An 18921-nucleotide genomic window follows, 5' to 3' on the forward strand; every position below is an offset into this window, starting at 1 on the left:
GATCGGACGCAGTGAGACAATGATCCTCTCTTCGTGTGGTGTGCATCCGTGACTCTATAATTCGACGAAGAATCATTCCCACAACCTCAGCTGTGTCAGAATCTAGTTTGCGGTGAAAGCCTGTCAATCTTTTAAGGGTTCGTCTGGGTCTCTGCAAAGGATTTGGCGAAATCTTTGGGTCTTGACAATTTGTTCTTCCAACAAATGAATTCAGTTGTTTTACTATGAAAATTGGCAATCTTGTTACAGCTGTGATGGCCGAGAGGTTAAGGCGTTGGATTTGAAAACCAATGGGGTCTCCCTGCGCAGGCTCGAATCCTGTTCACAGCGTAGATACCTTTAAAAGTCATGAATTCCTTTGCAGGATTTGGATTTCGTCGAGCTTGAGCTTTGCATTCAATCGAAAGTAAATTGTCAACTGTGAAAAATCCGAAGTAATTTCAAGACTGACTCAGTCATCTAATTGAATACTTTATATGTCGAGACACAAAAAGCCACCAACTTCCAATACGAATCAGTTTCAACGCGTTTGTCGAACTATCGTGAAGTTTGGATGTTCGAGGCGGGGGGTGTGGAATTAAGCAAAACAAGAAGCAATGCAATACACTTACCTGCAGGTGATGTTTTTTTTTTAGGATCAGTTGAAAGTCAAGCTGAGAAAGTTCAACCTAATTTACAGCTGACTCTCAAGGCCAATAATCTATTATATCAGCAGTCAATGAATTAGAAAAAGCAACTCCATGTGTGGAAAGGAACTCGACTGATCCAGGTTCCTGGCTTGAGGTGTGATAAGGCAAGGCGATATCAGCGGAGTAGAATTTTCTGGAAATATTAGAAATGGAATGTTAACGGTCTTCTGCTGTCCACATTCATAAGAAACTGTGCATTAAGAACTGAAATTGAAAATTTACGATGAAAATCAGACTTAGCCCTCTGCTTGTGGTGTAGCATTGTTCAGAACAATAGGTTGTTGTTGAGGCAAACATTGACCAAAATAATCGATGGGGATCTTATCCACGGCCTTCGTTGGAGTAGTTGGTGTGGAGAGCTCAGCTTGAAGAACCAAATGCCAATTATTCATCTTAGCTGTCTGAATTGCTTAGTTAAACATACTCCCTGTTTAATGAAAAAACCTTTGCTATCAGAGCTGAATGTTTTCATGTCAGCATGTTCCGATATGAGAAGACACTCCATGGAGTAGATGTGACTTAAATTTTGACTCTAATGTCAGAGATGTTGACACATTTCTGCACCAAAACAGCACTACCATTGGTATCAAATCAAACTGAACAAAGGACTAGTCACTTAGACATTTCCTGTCTGCAGACTCTGCCAATGGACCGTTCAGGCCCAATGTAGGAATAGGGCGTGGTGACATCTGTTCGCAAATGGATCAATTCATTCTTGCTCACAATCCATAAACCGTAATTCATTTTGAACTTCTTAGCCATCAGCATGATAAGTGGTACATAATGCACAGGTTCGCTTCTGGAAAGAAAGACCGAAATCTTATTCAATGCAGACGCAAATTCAAGTTGTCCCTGGTCGACCAGAAGACAGATATCGCGAAATAAAGTGAATACAGAAAACAATCAATGTTTTCTGGGAGTCAAAAAGATGTACTGGAAGAACGGAAACATATATTTGGAACTAAAGTCACATACCACTTTCACAGACTAAATGTTCTTGTACCGTTATCTTAATTTGACCTTCCTGTCCACAATTGCTGCAAACATTATCTTAACAACTCAGAACTTTATGTTCTTTGATATTCCTTTCTTCATGTTTCTCTTGATTTTAAAACTAAAACCGAGCAATAGTAATGCACCCTATTTCACTTGCAAAGATCAGAAGATCAATTTATAAGAGAACAGAAATAAAGCTGCGTCTGACTTTCGAGAAAAAAAACACTGTTACCATTTCGACTCCAAAAAGTCTTCTTCAGAAGTCTGCGCAATGAACTCGAAATAGTAGACCGAAAATGAAAAAAGAAGCCAAAATGCCGCGAATACACCACCCGCAAGTGCCTCAAGTCCTTCTCGAATATGCCGGATTACTACCATCAACATCAGTGGAGAACGGAACAAAGCTCATTCTGCAGTTGTCAACCTATTATGACGTAGTTTGTAAAGTCAGAAATATGATGAGGTAAAAATCGGGATGAAAGCGGGATATAGGAAGTCTGAAAAAAGCAAGTGCGTGCTTTGCTTTGAAGAAGGTTGGCAGTGATGAAAATGGAAATTTACTACAGTGAGGGGAGCTTAATTAATACTCAGCATCGTTGCAACACACAGGGACGCAATTCTTTTTGCTAGGTTTCTGTTCTGCCATTTTATAATCACGACACTGTCGGGTTTGGTTTCCATTCCAGGCTTAGATGACAGCCTGATGGAAGTTTGCACATTCACCCAATTTCTGTGTGGTTGCTCTGGTTTGCTGCCACATTCTCAACATTTGCAGGTTACTTGGAATCGCCATTGAACGCACACGGTTACAGAGACAGTGATGTCTCTGTAATAGGAGTGTCTGGATAGGACGTACTTCAGAAGATTTTTGTGAACTTAAATAGACAGAGTGGGGTTAGTCTGCTGTTTCCTGGGTGAGCTACATGGACAGAGAGGGGTCAGGGTCTTCTTCTCTGAGGGAGATACGTTGACAGAGTTGGGTTAGTTGCTCTTACCTGTGTCAGTCATGCAGATACAGTAGGGTCAGTCTGCCCTTCCCTGGGCGAATTTCTTTCACAGAGTGGTGACAGTCTGCTCTTCCCTGTCTGAGTGAAATAGAAAGAGCGGGGTCAGTATTCTCTTCCCTCGATAATTTATGTTGACAGTCTGGCTTCCGTCTGCTCTTCCCTGGCGAGTTACATTGGTAGAGTGGGGTTAGTGTTCATTCATTGGGTGAGTGCCAAAGACAGAATGGGATCAGTCTGCTCTTCCCTGAGGGAATTAGATTTATAGAGTGGGGTCAGACTGCTCTTCAGAGAATGACTTATATTGACAGTGTGGGATCAGTCTGCTGAGTTACACTGAGAGTGTGGGGTCAGTCTGCCCTTCCCTGGATGAGTAACACTGACTGAGTGGCGTCAGTTTGCTCTTCCCTCAGTGAGTTACATTGACAGAGTGGCGTCAGGAGTGGCGTCTTTGAGGAGTTGACGAAAGTAACTCGTCCCCTACATCTTTGGGATAATTAGGGATGGGCAGTGAATCTTATCTCATTGAAAGACAACTGTGTCCCAGAAATGCATTTCTAATAATTGCATGTTCTAATAATTGAGGAGAGATGCAGGGTAGAATAATTAAAGTCAAATGCACTGATGCCGAGGAGACATGACATAAGATGTGAGTGTGGAGCTGATGGTGCAAGGCTCAGTGCTATTGGTTCAGCATTTATTTCTCACTGTTCGCAATGACTCACACACCACTGCTGTCAATTCACAACAATGAGCCTGTTCATCTTGGTTTGAAAATCCCTGCGTGTGTATTAACGTGGTTAATGGGACGCGAGAGGAGATGAGCACATCCTGTTTATTCTGTCGGTTTAAAATATGAAAATATCTGTTGGATGCCAATGCAAGAGGATGCTGTCTTTTTCTGTGCCTTTTCAGTGGGGCATGCTCAGCATTGAAATGTCTGTTTTTGCACAAGCAGAATTTGATTGCCATTCATACTGAGCAACGCTAATACAGAAAACACGTTTTCGAATTCCTGTGATCAAGTGGTTCAGACATTGCACATATGGACGACAAATCTGCCTTTTAACTTGGCTCCGTGGCTTTGCTGGTGAAAGCACCTCCCATCACACTGGTGCCTGCTCATTGTATTGAAAGCTTGTTATTTATCACAAGTATTGTGTTGCTGATCGAGAAACTCAGTGTCCTGTTTGAATTGCTATATATTCTGATTTCGAGTTCTGGCTTCATTTTCCTGGTTTAAATCCAGTAGTGTATGTTGCTCTTTTTAACTACTATTTTAACCTGGAGATTCTTCCCGCAGTTCCACAAGCACTTCTGCTTCTCATCCTCTTATTCTCATTCCTTCATTCCCAGTTTTGTGGAATAAGTGGTGAGGCAGGAGACACTGCAGCATTCCCGGGGAATGTTGTTGTAATGGCACTGACACCACGACATGATCACCCTCAATCTCTGCTGTCACCATTCATTTGTTTTACACCAACAGTAAATGCATCCTTGTTCTTCTTCAGCTATCATGGAATTACTTTCTTTTTCTGTTGGATAAGGAATTCAACTTTAACATCGAAAGGGTCTTTAGATTTTGAGGAAGAAATGTCTCCTTGCCTCAGGTCTCAGTGACAGGCGCATTATCCAGAGAATGTGATACTACTTCGACCGACTTCAGCCAGGTGTCAGAAAGCCTCTCAGCAGTTCGAATCTCAAGCTGTCTCTGAATGTCAGGCATTTTCAAGAGCAGAAATGGGAAATGAGGGATATGGACAGCCAGAGAATCGAAGAATGTGAAAAAGGCCCAGGAGGATACAGAGACAAATATAGAAAAAAAAGACACATATTGAGACAGACACTGAAAGAAAAAATTCTCCATTCGGCGTGACTGCTAAATAACAGAAAGCAAAAGGAAATGTAGCCATTAAAACACAGCCTTCCACCAGTTCAGGAAAAGGAAAGTAGCATGACAGCTGATTAAGTCCTTTTAAGATTGTAAATTTGACGTTTGTAAGCTCAAGAGTGATTTTGATAAATATACTAATTCGACAGGTAAAATTATCATTTTTCCCAACAGTATAATCTAGAAATCTATAACTAACTTGTTTCCTGTCCATCTAAAAAAAAATCCGCTTCTCTCCACAGATGTTGCCAGGTGTAGCGGGTTTCTCTATCAATTCTAGTTTTTAGTTCAGCTTTCCAAAACCTGCATCTTTTTGATTTTTGATAACCTAGCACAAAACCAAGCATTACCAGGTTCGGACCAGTGGTCAGAAATACTGGTACCACGATATACCTGCACAATAAAACATTCGTTCCCTGTCCGAAAATAGAACTAATGCCATGGCAGTTCTAGTTCCAAATCCTACCTACGAGATTACACTGAATGAAGACAGGCGCTCCTTTCATTTCAGATCAGTTTCACTGCAGATTGTTTTCTATTCGTCCTCAAGTTTTGCAGAAAGGAAAAGCCCATTTGGCCCATGGTGCAGTCTGGTTTAAAGACATTCATCTACTCTATTCCCAGTTTCCAGCTTTGGTCCATAACCTTATGTGTTCTGATGTTTCCAGTGCAAATGGCAGTGAGGTTCTCACTTTGATCTTAGATGACACAACAATGGGATTGAAGTTTGACATAGCCACACTGTGTTATTACCCACGTCGTGTCTTCCACAGAAAGAGACATACAAGAGTGGCAGAGTTCTCAGGATTTGACCAGCTCCTTGTGCTTCACTTCAGCTGTCCGCTCCAACATGCAAGTTCAACCGCCAAAAGGCAGCTTTTGGTTAAACCAAAGCCAGTTCTACCGACAATGAGAGACGTTGATCTGAGCTAGAATTTGAAGTGGACGAAAGAAACTGTAAATTCAACAAAACCAAACCCTTCCATTCCTGACAGACAACAGGAAGAGACTAGCACGCTGCATCCTCGTGATTTTAAATGCGAACCGACAATTCCCTAACTCGACGTCAGGCATGTTACCAATTCCGTCACTGATCCAAAGACCAGGTTTGGCTGTGACAGTTTGTCTATAGGGAATGTAAACGTCCACATCAGGGAAACAGCATTCACAAGGTGAAAAATCAGCAAACATAATCACCGTCACTGTTTCACTTGGAATTCCCCTCTCTGTGAACCGTTACCTTTCGCTGTACTTTCATATTTGAAGTTTTTTACTTTCCAGAGCCTGAACTAATTCAGCGAGAAACCACTGGTCATTTCGAGCCCGTCAGCCGGAATGAGGCGAGTTGAACGATGCCTTCCTTGCTGCCAAAACATCAGCGCAGCTCAAAACGAGCTCGTGTTAGCATCAGTCGTTCCTTAACTTGCTGCAGCATATCTCCTGAACAACATCAGATTATCACATCATTGCTTTCTTCACATTGAAACCAAGGGTGATAATATGAACCGACTTGGAAACATGGAGAGAGAAACACTGCTGACGAAGACGATTATGACGTGAAGAGCAGGCACTAGAGTTTGTACAGGTCCGAAAGGCTTCTTCAGAATCAATGGACATCCCTGCATACGAGTCTGATTTTGCATTGCCCAGAACAGGCTTTCATTCTCAGATAGGAGATGTAGATTTAATTCTCTTCTTGTGAATTATCCGAATGAAAACTAAATCCTGGCTGCACCCAGAACACACACACGGATCCTGCCAGAACAATTCAGTGATCGATCAGCATCTATCTGTAAGGACAATGGCAGCAAATACAAGCGAAACCTATCACCGCAATTACCCCTCTAAGGTTCTCGCGTTTCCCAGTTGAAAATATTTCGCTGTTCCTTCAATGACACTACGTCGAAACCCTTGCCTCATGGCATTATGCCTGTACCCCGCAACTGAGGACATCCAGGGTTATGCAGAGTAACTCATAATCTCAATCTCTCGAGTAATTAGGGATTGACGGTGCATCCCATCACATTGAGCAATGACTTTATCCCAGTAATACGTTTCCTAAAGCTGCAGTTTCTAAGGGAACACTTGCAAGCTGTCGGGAATAAGTTGAGAAGTGGAACGGACGAGAGGAAAATGTGAAAGGCAATGATGACTGGGAGGCATGAGACAGCAAGTGAGTGAGGAGCTGATGTTGTAACGTTCAATGTCAGTGTCAGTATTTACTGACCACTATTCACTCTGAATCACACACCACTCCTTAACAATTCACCGCAATGAGCCCATTCCTCTTAGTGTTAGTTTACCTTTGCTGATATTAACGCGGTTAAAGGTGCCCAAGAGGATGGATGGATCCGCGTTATTCTGTCAGTTTAAACAGTCTAAGTTATCAGTTTACAACAAAAGTAATAAGAGATTGCCTCTTCCTGTGCATTTTCAGTGGAGAATATCCAGCTTTGAACTCTTTTGCATAACCAGAGGCTGTTTTAAATTTACACCGAGTAACTGTGAAACACACAAAAAATGAGTCCGCGTTCCTGTGTTCGAATAGTCAAGGAAATGCACGCATAGTTTTGAATCGTTGAGCTTGGGCAGTCCCTCAGCCTTAGTTAGTGAAAGTTCCTGTGAAAAAACAGCCGAATATGGGATAACATCCTGACATCTCAATGTTTATAGGTTTTTCATGAAAAACAGAGTTCCCGACTTCACCTGTGGTTCTGGTCGTGGTGGGAATTCAAATCAATGACTGGATCGAGGTTATAGTTTAAAGACAGCTCCTTCGACACCTCTGCCACGCTGCTACACAAACCCCTGCAACCACGTTTTTCATGATTAGTGTTTCAGCATCGCCTCACTTCAGGCACTTACCCACACACACTTGCAATGGCCAACTTGGCGTAAGTTCGATAATATTTATGAGGATGTTGCAAGGCTTACAGTGTTTGGACTGTAGCGTAAAGCTGAATAGGATGTGAAAATTTTCCATGGAGCTTGAGGGCTGAGGGATGGGCTTACAGAGGTTTATATCAATATGAAGGAGACGGTAGAGTAAATGGTCAATGAATATTTCTTCCCATGGCAGGCAAGTTCAAAGCAAGGGAACACTGTTTTAAGGGGAGAGTGGTAAAATTTAAAAGGGATCTGAAGGACATTGTTTTTTTTCACACAGAAAGGTTTGCGAGTTTGGAATGAATTGTCAGATTTAGTGGTGGAGTCTGGTATAGTCTCAACATTTCAAAGGCATATGGATCTGTATACAGACAGGAAAGTTGAAAAAGAATAAACGTGAAAATTTGGCAAATAGAGCGTTTGTTTACGGGCTCAGCCACTCTGAGATGCTGCTGTGGCGAACACCAGTTTGAATAGGCACTCATCACTTGGTCAGTGCGTTGGGCTAGTTTTCTGTAAGATGGTTAGATTAGATTCCCTACAGTATGGAAACCGGCCCTTCAGCGCAACTAGGCCACACCGACCCTCCAAAGAGTAACCCACCCAGACCAATTTCCCTCGAACTAATGCACTGATCATTATGGGAAAATTAGCATGTAAAATTCACCTGCCCTGCACATCTTTGGATTGTGGGAAGAAACCCACGCAGGGACAGGGCGAATGTGCAAACTACGCACAGGAATCAAACGTGGAACACTGATGCTGTGAGGCAGCAGTGCTAACCACTGAGCCACGGTGCCGCCCTAAAAGGGGATGGAGAACGCAGCTAGCAACCCCGCAATCTCTCGCATGCAAAGCGAGTACTCTCCCATTTGAGATAACTCCCACAGGCTGCTTCGGTTAAAACCAGCAACGAATCATTTTTTTCTGGTCTTAGGCTGCCAATGACCATTCTTCTTGACACATTCCCAACTTCTCAGTGGGAGATTTTGGCTGCAGAAAATACCTCACAATTCATGTTGCTCGCCCAGCTCTCCAGCGAAACCAAACACCTGACAACTCATGAAAAGAAGCAGAACTGGCAAAGAGAACCTATTTTCAGACACACGGACTCATGAATGCTGTCTGTGAGGCAGAGCGAGTCGTCTGGGTCATGAGCTGCTCACACAAATTGCAGCGAGGCATATCCAAATGGTGCTTTCAACGTACTGGCGCCTTAGTGCACCAATACTTCCAGGAAAGTGCTCAAGTAACATGAATCAGAACTGACTAAGAATGAACCATGAAAAGTGAAGATTACCAATTACAGTCTCGATTAGATGAGGTTAACAATTGGGCTGATGTCTCCACCGGATCGAGAGGACCAATCACCAGCCTCTCTCATCAGGACAGAAATTAAGGAAATTAGGGAAAAGTAACCAAGTTTCACATCGCAATTTCCCTCCTTTTCGCAACAACAACAGAAAACTGCGAGCGGATCCAATGTAGAACCTAATTTCACATAAACAGGGAAATAAATATCCCATTCACTTTCAGAGAAACGGTGAAAAATGCAAATTGTCTGGAATATGAAAGATTGGCGCAGCCTGTATTTGAGTCGCGTATTATGCTGGTGGCCTTTCGAGCTGGAGGGGAACGTGACAACTACAGCACAAGGGGAAAACATGGGCACTGACATGTTGGTTGTTTTCTGCTGTGCCACATCACAGCCGGGTTAGAAGAAATGACTGCTTTTTTTTCTGTTCAACTTTAACAAAACTCATTCCTGCAAAACGTTGCCAGCTTAGTCCATTAGCACACTTGGCCGTGCAGGGATGCAAACACAAGCCTTCTTAAGAAGTGGAATCTGAAATCAGAGTCTCAGGTTGCTGAGCCACGCGAGCACACAGGCCAAAACCGGAAACCCAAGAGCATGTACCTGATGATACCCTGCAGCATACTCACAGCAACTGCACCAGTCCTGCAGAATAAGCGGTGGGAAGGAATTGCTCTATCTGAGCGGTCGTGCTTGTTGTTCTCATCAGCAAATCTGGCTTTGAATTTGCTAGCCCATATCTGCTGCCATGCTGAAACGGAATGCAATTCCGATTAGTCGCTGTGTGAAACTTTGTTCATTTTCTCTCCTCAGATAAAGTGATCACTGGAGATGATGAATTCTGCTCCTGCCAGAAACGCCGACTCTCCTGCTGCACGGATGAACTGAAAAACTGGTTTAGCACTGGAATCCGAGAATGGCAGAACACGTAGCAAGATTATTCGAAACCCAGAGCCAATAAGAGTTCCAGCTTTCCTTTTCTTTCTTCATAATAGTGCATTATCCAGCAGAGCCATGAGCAACTGCCACCTGGCTGCAAGCTGAGTTGGAAACCTATGTGGCAATCAAGGACATGCGACTCATTTATTGTCGGTAAATCAAACACTTCTCACTTTGAGGTGTACAAAAATTAGTTTCTATACATATTCAGGGAAGGTCAAAGGCGATCTGAGATGTCAAAGAGGTGGTCACTGTTCATGATTGCTCTTTGTTCGAGTTGTGAAAAGGTTTCCCGCTTTCGTCGCATTCACGTTTCTTGTTGATGACTGAATTAGACAGAAGGTGTTTCACCATAGCTGCACTTGACTTGCATTCCTCTCCCTCGCTGTCATACTTTCCTGGAACTCTGTGAGAACAAGAAAACAAAATACATACTGCGTCATTCGGCAGCCTGTCTGTGATTTCCTCATTTTCAGTGACAACAAGGCTTAGACTTCAGGCCACACAGTAATATTATTACCAGTATGAGAACAAGAGTCGATAGTTCATCTGTGCCTGTAAATCTTTTCATTCCCGTGGTTGACTGAATGAACTGTATGCGTGTCTGCTGCTTCGAAACTCGAATATGTGAACTGCTCCAAACTATGATTGAGGATTTCTGCTTTTGGTTGACACATGTTGAGAAACGCCAGACAGCGTTCAAATGTAGCTTTCAGAGCACATTTTCGGATGCATTTGACAGAGATTAACATCATGAATCCAGTGTTCGCTGTGACAGAAGGAAATGAATGCTCTCCTTGTTACTGATCCAGGCCACCTTCGCATGTAAAGCAAATGCGGTACTGTTGTTACAGAAAGTATCAGTGCCCGGTAACTGTGTCCTTAAAGAGGACATGATTGAAAAAATAAAGAATACCATGTTGAAATATCCAAGAAATATTGGCTGAAACGGCGCAGACAATTTTCCCTGCAGCGCCAAGACAGAGGAACATATGTAACGGCACTCTTAAACAGGATGGCCAGCAGTGATATAGACATCACCATATATGAAGGACCACTGCTAATAGAAATTTGAAAATGAAATTCACGCAGCAGGTATTCGGAATTATATTCTTTTCACCGCTACAGCAGTATTGGGAGAGTAAATTCAAAACAAGGTTTGCTGATGAGAATGCAATAAAGCCCCATCGATCATGATATGAAAGACTGTCGCCCGGAAAGAGGGAACAACAATGTTTCTTCTAAGCTTTGTACTGGGCCACTTTCGCACAAACTGATACTGCTACTCTCCAGAAAAGATCAGGGCTCGCGGCATGCACTCTTAGAAATGGTGACCATCAGTGCTGGAAACTCCCTGCATATTCAGAACAAGGAAGAATACATATCGAATAAAAGCGTAGATGGCAATAAATTGGACTTGTATTCCCTTTCATCACGACAGCTAGAATTTGCGGGGATATACAGAGTAAGGTTACTGACCAGGTCAGAAAGCAATTACCACCACATATCTTGACACACAAGCCTATCTTTCTTTCTGTCCATTTTTTGTTTTGAAGCGCCGATCCTTTCCGGAGGAGATGAAGATGATTACTGCTCCCCCGCAGGATCACAGTGGGGCCAGAGAGCCGATCGAGCTGCTCAGAACAGTTCGTGTTTGCCAGAATCACTGAAACTGAGATTGATGACACGTAGACACGGTGTAACAGCTGCCAACACATGTGGAGGGTTTTGAGACGGATTAGGACCCACTCTGGGTAAAAGACTGGATCCTAAGACTGGGAAGTAAGTGTTCAGGTAGAGGACTGGAGAATGGAGTTAAGAACGATATTAGCCAAGATCGAATGGCGGAGCAGACTAGATATTCTGAAAGCGCTAACCGTCCTCCTATGTCTTCCAATCTCTGGCCATCTGGTATCTAAGGAAATAGAAACAGAGTTATTTGTTCAGTTGGAAGTCCTGGGGAAAGTGAGAGATAGAACAAGCATGATACAATTTTAGAGACTGGGAAAATGTTTGGAGAGGAAGCAATGAAAGTGAAGCTGAATATAAAGTTTGAAGTCAGGACATATTCAATAAGAAGGAAGTTTGTAGAAAGACAGAGGGACATGAAGATGGAAAAAGAAGTGTCACCAGTCCCGAAATCTCATTCGGTTTTCATTTTCAAGATGCGACCGGACCTGCTGAGATTTTCCAGCAATTTCATTTGTTGATTCTGAAACAGAAGATGGGAGTGATCCTGGACCAATCAGCTCTCTCATGTTCTGGGAATATTTGACTTACCCGTTCGATCAGATCACGTCTGTCCCACACTGAAACCTCAGAATCCTTCCCCACCCCCATCCTCGTTACTGGTGCTAAACTGTTCATTACATAAACTTACATGAGCACACAACAAGAACAATTGCAAAATGTACAGGGAGAGCTCCGTTCCGTTCCATCAGCACATTTTGAATCAGTTAATTGTCGTTCAGGGCCCATGAGACATTAAGCCGTCTCTGTCAGACCATTAACAAATGGCCATTCGCGTTCTGTGTCTTTGAACACTTTGGTTGGTGCACGGATGTAGTGGAATCTCATGTTGTAAAATGGACATCAATCATAGTATTTTCAGCTGCACTGATAAATTTGTCTCTGGCGCTTCCAGGAAAGTGCAGACAGTTTTCACTCAGAAACCGACATGTGATCAAAGCAGGAGGACATATGTGTCTATGAAAGCAACAAGAATGCTCCAACAGCGTTGGCTTGCAATTCTGCATGTGGAACGAAGAGCTGGAACTCTATTAAACAGTGAAAACGACGAGTATGGGGCTTGGACGCACGACTCTCTGATTAAACACCTCACATTGCACCGAACTGAGATATCCAGGGTTGGCACACGATGAATTAGTTTGCTATTTCATTCTGAGCATAATTCACCTGGCACAACAATTTGCAAAGATCCAGCTCATTCCTCCCAATCACGAAGAACATCATTCACATCTTTCACTTTTGTTATTTCTTCAAAACATTACAATCTATTTAACACTTGTCCCGGCATTTAAGATTCAACCCGAATATTTTCATATGAAGTGATTTCCATTCACTCTGGCAGCAGTAAATCAGTCGGAAAATTACCTTAGGAAACCCAACCATTTCTGTTTACAGTATTGGGAATTTCCCATCTGCTGACAAGACAGAGTCCTCACATTCAACATTTTCTTTGTTCTTCCGGCCTAAAACGTTTACCACTGCTTATTTTCAAGATAGGAGTTTTGTTTATACCACATTCCTAGAACAGGAACAACCTTCCAATCTCCTGAATTTTCAATTTAAAATGGAAGTTTTGTTCCTTTCGCACGGGAAGAGCATTTAATGAGAAAGGGGTTTCCACGGTTTGGAGAACATGGTGTCGTATTCTGCTGCGTGTAAACGTCTTGCTCCCTGTGGACTCGGGGTGAATCATGGATGAGATTTCGGAACAACACTGCCTTCCAGTCTCTGGTCATCTGCTATCTAAGGAAATAGAAACAGAGTTACTTGTTCAGTTCGAAGTCCTGGGCAATGTGAAGGATGGATCAGTTCTGATACAAAATCGGAGACTGGGAAAATGGTTGGAGAGGAAGTAATAAAAGAGAAGCTGAATATAAAGTTGGAAGTCAGGAGACATTCACTAAAAAGGAAGAGTGTGCAAAAGCAGGTGGAGATGCACATGGAAAAGGAGTGTCACTAGTCCTGAAGTCTTAAATCGATTTATATTTCCAAGATGCTACCAGCATTTTCCAATAATGTCATTTGTTGGTTTAGTAAGAGAAGATGGCAGTGATCCTGGACCAAACAGCTCTCCCGTGCTCTGGGGATATTTGACTTACTGTGTCTATGTCCCACACTGAAACCTCACGATCCTGCCGCACCTCCACCCTCGTTACTGACAATATACTGTTCATTACGTTCAACACAAGAAGAACAATTGCAAAACGTTGAGGGAGAGTTCCCTTCGGTTTCCATCAGAACAATCTGAATCACTAAAAATTGGTTCAGTACCCATGTGACATTGATCCGTCTCTGTCAGACCCCTAGCAAGTGGCCATTCGCTTTCCGTGCCTTTGAACACTTTGGGTGGTGCACGGTTGGTTTGGAACCTCACGTTTTGAAACGGACATCATTCATTGTATTTTCGGCTGCACTGATAAAGTTGTCTCTGGTGTCTCCAGTAAAATGGAAGCAGTGTTCACTCAGAAACCGACGTGTGATCGAAAGCAGGCGGACAGATGTGTCAATGAAAGCAGCAAGAACATTCCCCTGTGAAGGGTTGCAATACTGCACGTGGAAAGAAGAGCCGGAATTGTATTAAGCGGTGAAAGCGCCCATTGTGAGGCTTGCACCCACCAACCACAGATTAAACATCTCACACTGCACCGACTGAGCTAACCTAGCACGGTGCACTGTGGATTAGTTTGCTATTACATTGCGAGCATAATTCATCAGCACTTTGTTAGGATCCAGTTCATTCCTCTTAATCACAATATGATTCACACCTTTCACTTCAGTTATTCCTTCAAAGCATTACAATCTATTCAGCACTTGTCCCGGGATTTAAGGTTCAACCTTAATATCTTCATATTTTTACCCTCACCTTTATATCGCTGATGTGATTTCCAATCACTCTGGCAGGCCGTAAATCAGTCGGGACGTTACCTAAGGAAATCCAATCATTTCCGTTTACAGTGTTGGGCATTTCCTATCTGCTGACGAGACAGAGTCGTCTCAATCAACACTTTCTTTGTTCTTTCTACCTAAAACCTTTTACCACTTCCTATTTTCAAGGCAGGAGTTTTATTTATAACACGTTCCAAGAACTGGAGCAACATTCCAATGTCCTGAAGCCCTTTCCAATTTAAAGTGAATGTTTTTCTCCTTTCTCACGGAAAGAGCTGTTACTAAGGAAGGAGTTTCCACGAGTTGTTTCCCATGGCTTGGCAGAAAGTCGCTGATTGAAGCTGCAGTGGCCGCTCTCTGTTGGCATCGGGAGCTTGGAGAAAGTGATGTCGTATTCTGCTGCGTGTAAACGTCTCACTCCCTGCGGACTTGGGGTGAATCATGGATGAGTTTTCCCGGTTCCAATGTCAATACATGGTCGGGGTGAATGCTTGTGCTGAAATATTTGAGGCTTATTCCCTGGGTGGGCTCGAACCACCAACATTTCAGCCAACTGCGCTAACTATTTGAGATGCAGAAACTGGCAACGCAGATATCCAAAAGCAAAGCTATCGACGGGATATGAGGATACGTCGGACAGCAGGAACTTGCGTTGTTTTCAGAGACGGTCGCTGATTTTATCACCGAGAGGATAACCACACTGAGGAGCTGCAAACACTCAAATTAAAAGGCATCCACACATGCGCAGTTCTCTCGCATACATCTCCACATAGTAGCTCATTTACGATGCTGGTATTTGAAGCCACGATTCGATAGAAACTGAAGCTTAAAATCTTGCATCTTAAAACCCTCGATCCCGCTACCACACAAAAGCCCACACTCAGAATTTTTATGACTCGTGTTTCAGCATCGATTCACTTCAGGCACTTAGACCTCGCAGATTATGGAATGAAATTGGCGTAATTTAAGAAGAAAGACCAAAGAAAATGTACAGACAAGGAACAGGCCCTTCATCCATTCAAGCCTGAGCCAATCCAAATCTACTGTTTAAACCTGTCACCCAATTCCTTCGCACCTGTATCCCTCTGCTCCCCACCTACTCATGCATCTGTCCAGACGCATCTTAAATGTATCTACCGTGATTACCTCTCCCGTCTCTGCTGGGAACGCGTTCCAGACACCCACCACCCACTGTATCCCTCTTAAACGTTTCACCACTCATCTTGAAAGCGTGACCTCTCGGTATTTAATCCTTCAATCTGGGACATAAAACTTTTCTCTATCTATCCTGTCTGTACCCTTCATGATTTTGTAAACCTCAAAAAGGTCCCACTCAAACTCCTTTTTTCTAATGAAAACAAAACAACTCAACCTCTCTTCCTAGATTGCACCTTCCATACGAGGCAACATCCACTTAAACCTTTTACGCGCCCTCTCCAAAGCGTCCACATCCGTTTGGTAATGTGGCGACCAGAAATTTGCACAGTATTCTAAGTGTGGCCAGACCAATGTATTGTTCAATTTTAACATGACCTGCCAGCCATTTTATTCAATACCCCATCCAATGAAGCCAAGCATACTATATGCCTGCTTGACCACTCTATCCACCTGTGCAGCGACCTTCAGTGTATAATGGACCTGTACTCACAGATCTCTCTGTCCATCAACTTTTTTTTTCCCGAAGTTCTTCCTTCATTGTATAACCCCATCTAGAATTAGACTGACGAAATGCGTCACCTCACATTTGTTTGGTTTGAACTCCAGCTGCCACTTTTCCGCCCAACTTTCCAGTATCCTCCTGTATTCTTTAACAGTCACTTATACTTTCTGTTAGTCCAGAAATGTTCGTGTCATCTGCAAACTTTCTGATAATTCCAACAGTGCTCTCTTCCAGAACATTTATCTATATCACAAACAACAGTGGCCACAACACTGACCCCTGTGGAGCACTACTGGTCATCTTTCTCCATTTCCAGAAACTCCATTCAACTGCCACTCTCTGTCTCCTATTGCTCAACTAATTCTTTAGCCACCTGTCTAGAACACCCTGCACACCATGTTACTTTACGTACTGTATTTGGTTACCATTGGGAACCTTATATAACTCCTTACTGTAGTGCACGTATATGACATCAACAGCCTTTCCTTCATCTATCAACTTGGGCACTTTCCCAAAAACCTCTATGCCTCTCACTGATATGCACATTATTTTCTAAATATGAATAGATCTTATCTCTCAGTACCTTCTCCAGCAACTTTCCCAACACTGATGTTAGGCCCATTGTTCTGTAGTTATCCGGAATATCCCTATTATCCTTCTTGTACAGTGGACAATATGAGTAACGTTCCAGTCGGCCAGAACCTCACCTGTGCTGAAGGTCGCCACGAAGATATCTGTCAGGGCCCCAGCTATTTCCTCTCTCACCTCACTCAGGAACCAGGGATAGATCCCATCCATTCCTGGGGATTTGTCCACATTAATTACCCCTAGCCTGCCCAACACAGCTTCCCTACTTAAGTCAACATGATCCAGACTAATCAGATGTCTTACTCTAGACTCAATATTCATCATATTCCTCTCTTCAGTGAACACTGATGCAAAATAATTATTCAGAATCATACCCAGTCTCTCAGATTCGACATACATCCTTCCTTTATTTTCCTTTAGTAGACCAATCCTTTCTCTGGTTACCCGCTTGCTTCTCATATATGAATAATAGGCTTTTGGATTCTCCTTAATTGTGCTAGCGTGAAGTTTTACATTACATTACATTACATTACATTACAGTGTAGAAACAGGCCCTTCGGCCCAACAAGTCCACACCGACCCGCCGAAGCGAAACCCACCCATACCCCTACATTTACCCCTTACCTAACACTACGGGCAATTTAGCATGGCCAATTCACCTGACCCTGCACATCTTTTGGACTGTGGGAGGAAACCGGAGCACCCGGAGGAAACCCACGCAGACACGGGGAGAACGTGCAAACTCCACACAGTCAGTCGCCTGAGGCGGGAATTGAACCCGGGTCTCAGGCGCTGTGAGGCAGCAGTGCTAACCACTGTGCCACCGTGCCGCCCATAAGTTGTTTCATGACCCATTTTCACACCCATGATTCCTCGTTTAAGACTTGTCCTACTCTTCTCATGTTCGTCGAGGGACCATTATGTTCTTAGCTGCCGAGGCGTTATGTATGCTTCCCTTTTCCTCTTGGCGAGTCGTACAATTGTCCTGTCATCAACAGTTCACGAATATTGTCTTTCAAATCCTATGCCTTCAACGGGACATGCCTATCCTGCACTATATTTAACCTATCTTTGAAAGCCTGCCACATATGAACTGTGGACTTTCCTACAAATAGCTGTGTCTAATCCACATTTCCGACCTCCTGCATAATTTTGATATAATTAGCTTTGGCCCAGGATAATACTCTTTCCTCAGGACCACTCTCATCTTTGTCAATGAGTATTCTAAAACTTACAGAATATTGGACACTTCCCAAAGAAATCACCCACGGCAACTGCTATCGCCAGCCCTGGCTTATTCCCCAATATCAGTTCCAATATGGCCTATTCCCTCCTCAGACTATTGATATACCGCCGCAGAAAACTCACCTGGAGGCTTCTTACAAATGGTATACCATCCAGACCTCTGACGCTAAGAGTATCCCGGACAATGTTGGGAAAACGGAAATCTCCAATCAAAACTAAAGAATTGCCTCTACGTCTTTCCATGATCTGTTTAACTATGTTTTTCTTACACCTCACGCTCACTGTAATACAGCCCCAAAAATCTAACCTCACCCTTCTTGTTTCACTGCTCCATCCATAGTGTCTCACGACCCAAGCCTTACATGGTGTCTTCCTTTCGCACAGCCATGATATCATCTCTGACCAGCAATGCAACTCCTTCCCCTTTTTCTTCCCTCCCTGTCCCGTCTGAAGCATCTATATCCTAGAACATTTGGTTGCCAACCACGCCCTTCCTTCAACTAAATCTCTGTGATCGCAATAACGTCATATTCCCCGGCATCAACCTAAACCCTAAGTTCATCTGTCTATACTCCATGCATTAAAGTAGATGCATTTCAGGCCACCAGTTCTTTTGCATTCATCTGCTCTCTGCCTACTCTTCCCATTACTAATGTTATCTTCCTGATTCTTAGCGTTTCCAGTTTCCAACTCACTGCCGACTTGTTTACTCTTGTGGTTCCCAGCCCCCTGCCACATTAGTATAAAACCTCCCCAACAGCAGTAGCAAAAACTCCCGAAAGGACATTCGTTCCCGTCTGGTTCAGATGTAGATCGTCAATTTTCTTCTCGTCCCACATTGTCCAGAACTGGTCGCACAGTCCAACAAATCTGAAACCCGCCCTGCAGCACCATTCCTCAAGTCGCGTGTTCATCGTGCTTTTTTTTATTCATTTCTACGCTGGCAGTCACATGGCACCGGCAGTAATCCCGCGATTACTACCTTTGAGGACCTCCTTTTTAATTTCTCTCCTGGCTCCCTGAATTCTCCCTGCAGGTCCTCATCTCGTGCCTGTATGCACCAAGACAACTGG

At 43.4% G+C, this 18921-nt stretch overlaps 1 non-coding gene across 1 annotated transcript; it reads left to right on the forward strand.

Moving 5' to 3' along the window:
* The first annotated feature begins 248 nt into the window (after positions 1-248).
* On the forward strand, positions 249-330 carry trnas-uga (transfer RNA serine (anticodon UGA)). The gene has a single exon. It is a non-coding gene; the product is annotated as a tRNA-Ser (tRNA).
* Positions 331-18921: the final 18591 nt, after the last annotated feature.

This window comes from Chiloscyllium plagiosum, unplaced genomic scaffold (genome assembly GCF_037043375.1).
Source record: "Chiloscyllium plagiosum isolate Xiang-an unplaced genomic scaffold, Cpla_swu_hap1 HiC_scaffold_20, whole genome shotgun sequence".
Classification (NCBI taxonomy): domain Eukaryota; kingdom Metazoa; phylum Chordata; class Chondrichthyes; order Orectolobiformes; family Hemiscylliidae; genus Chiloscyllium; species Chiloscyllium plagiosum.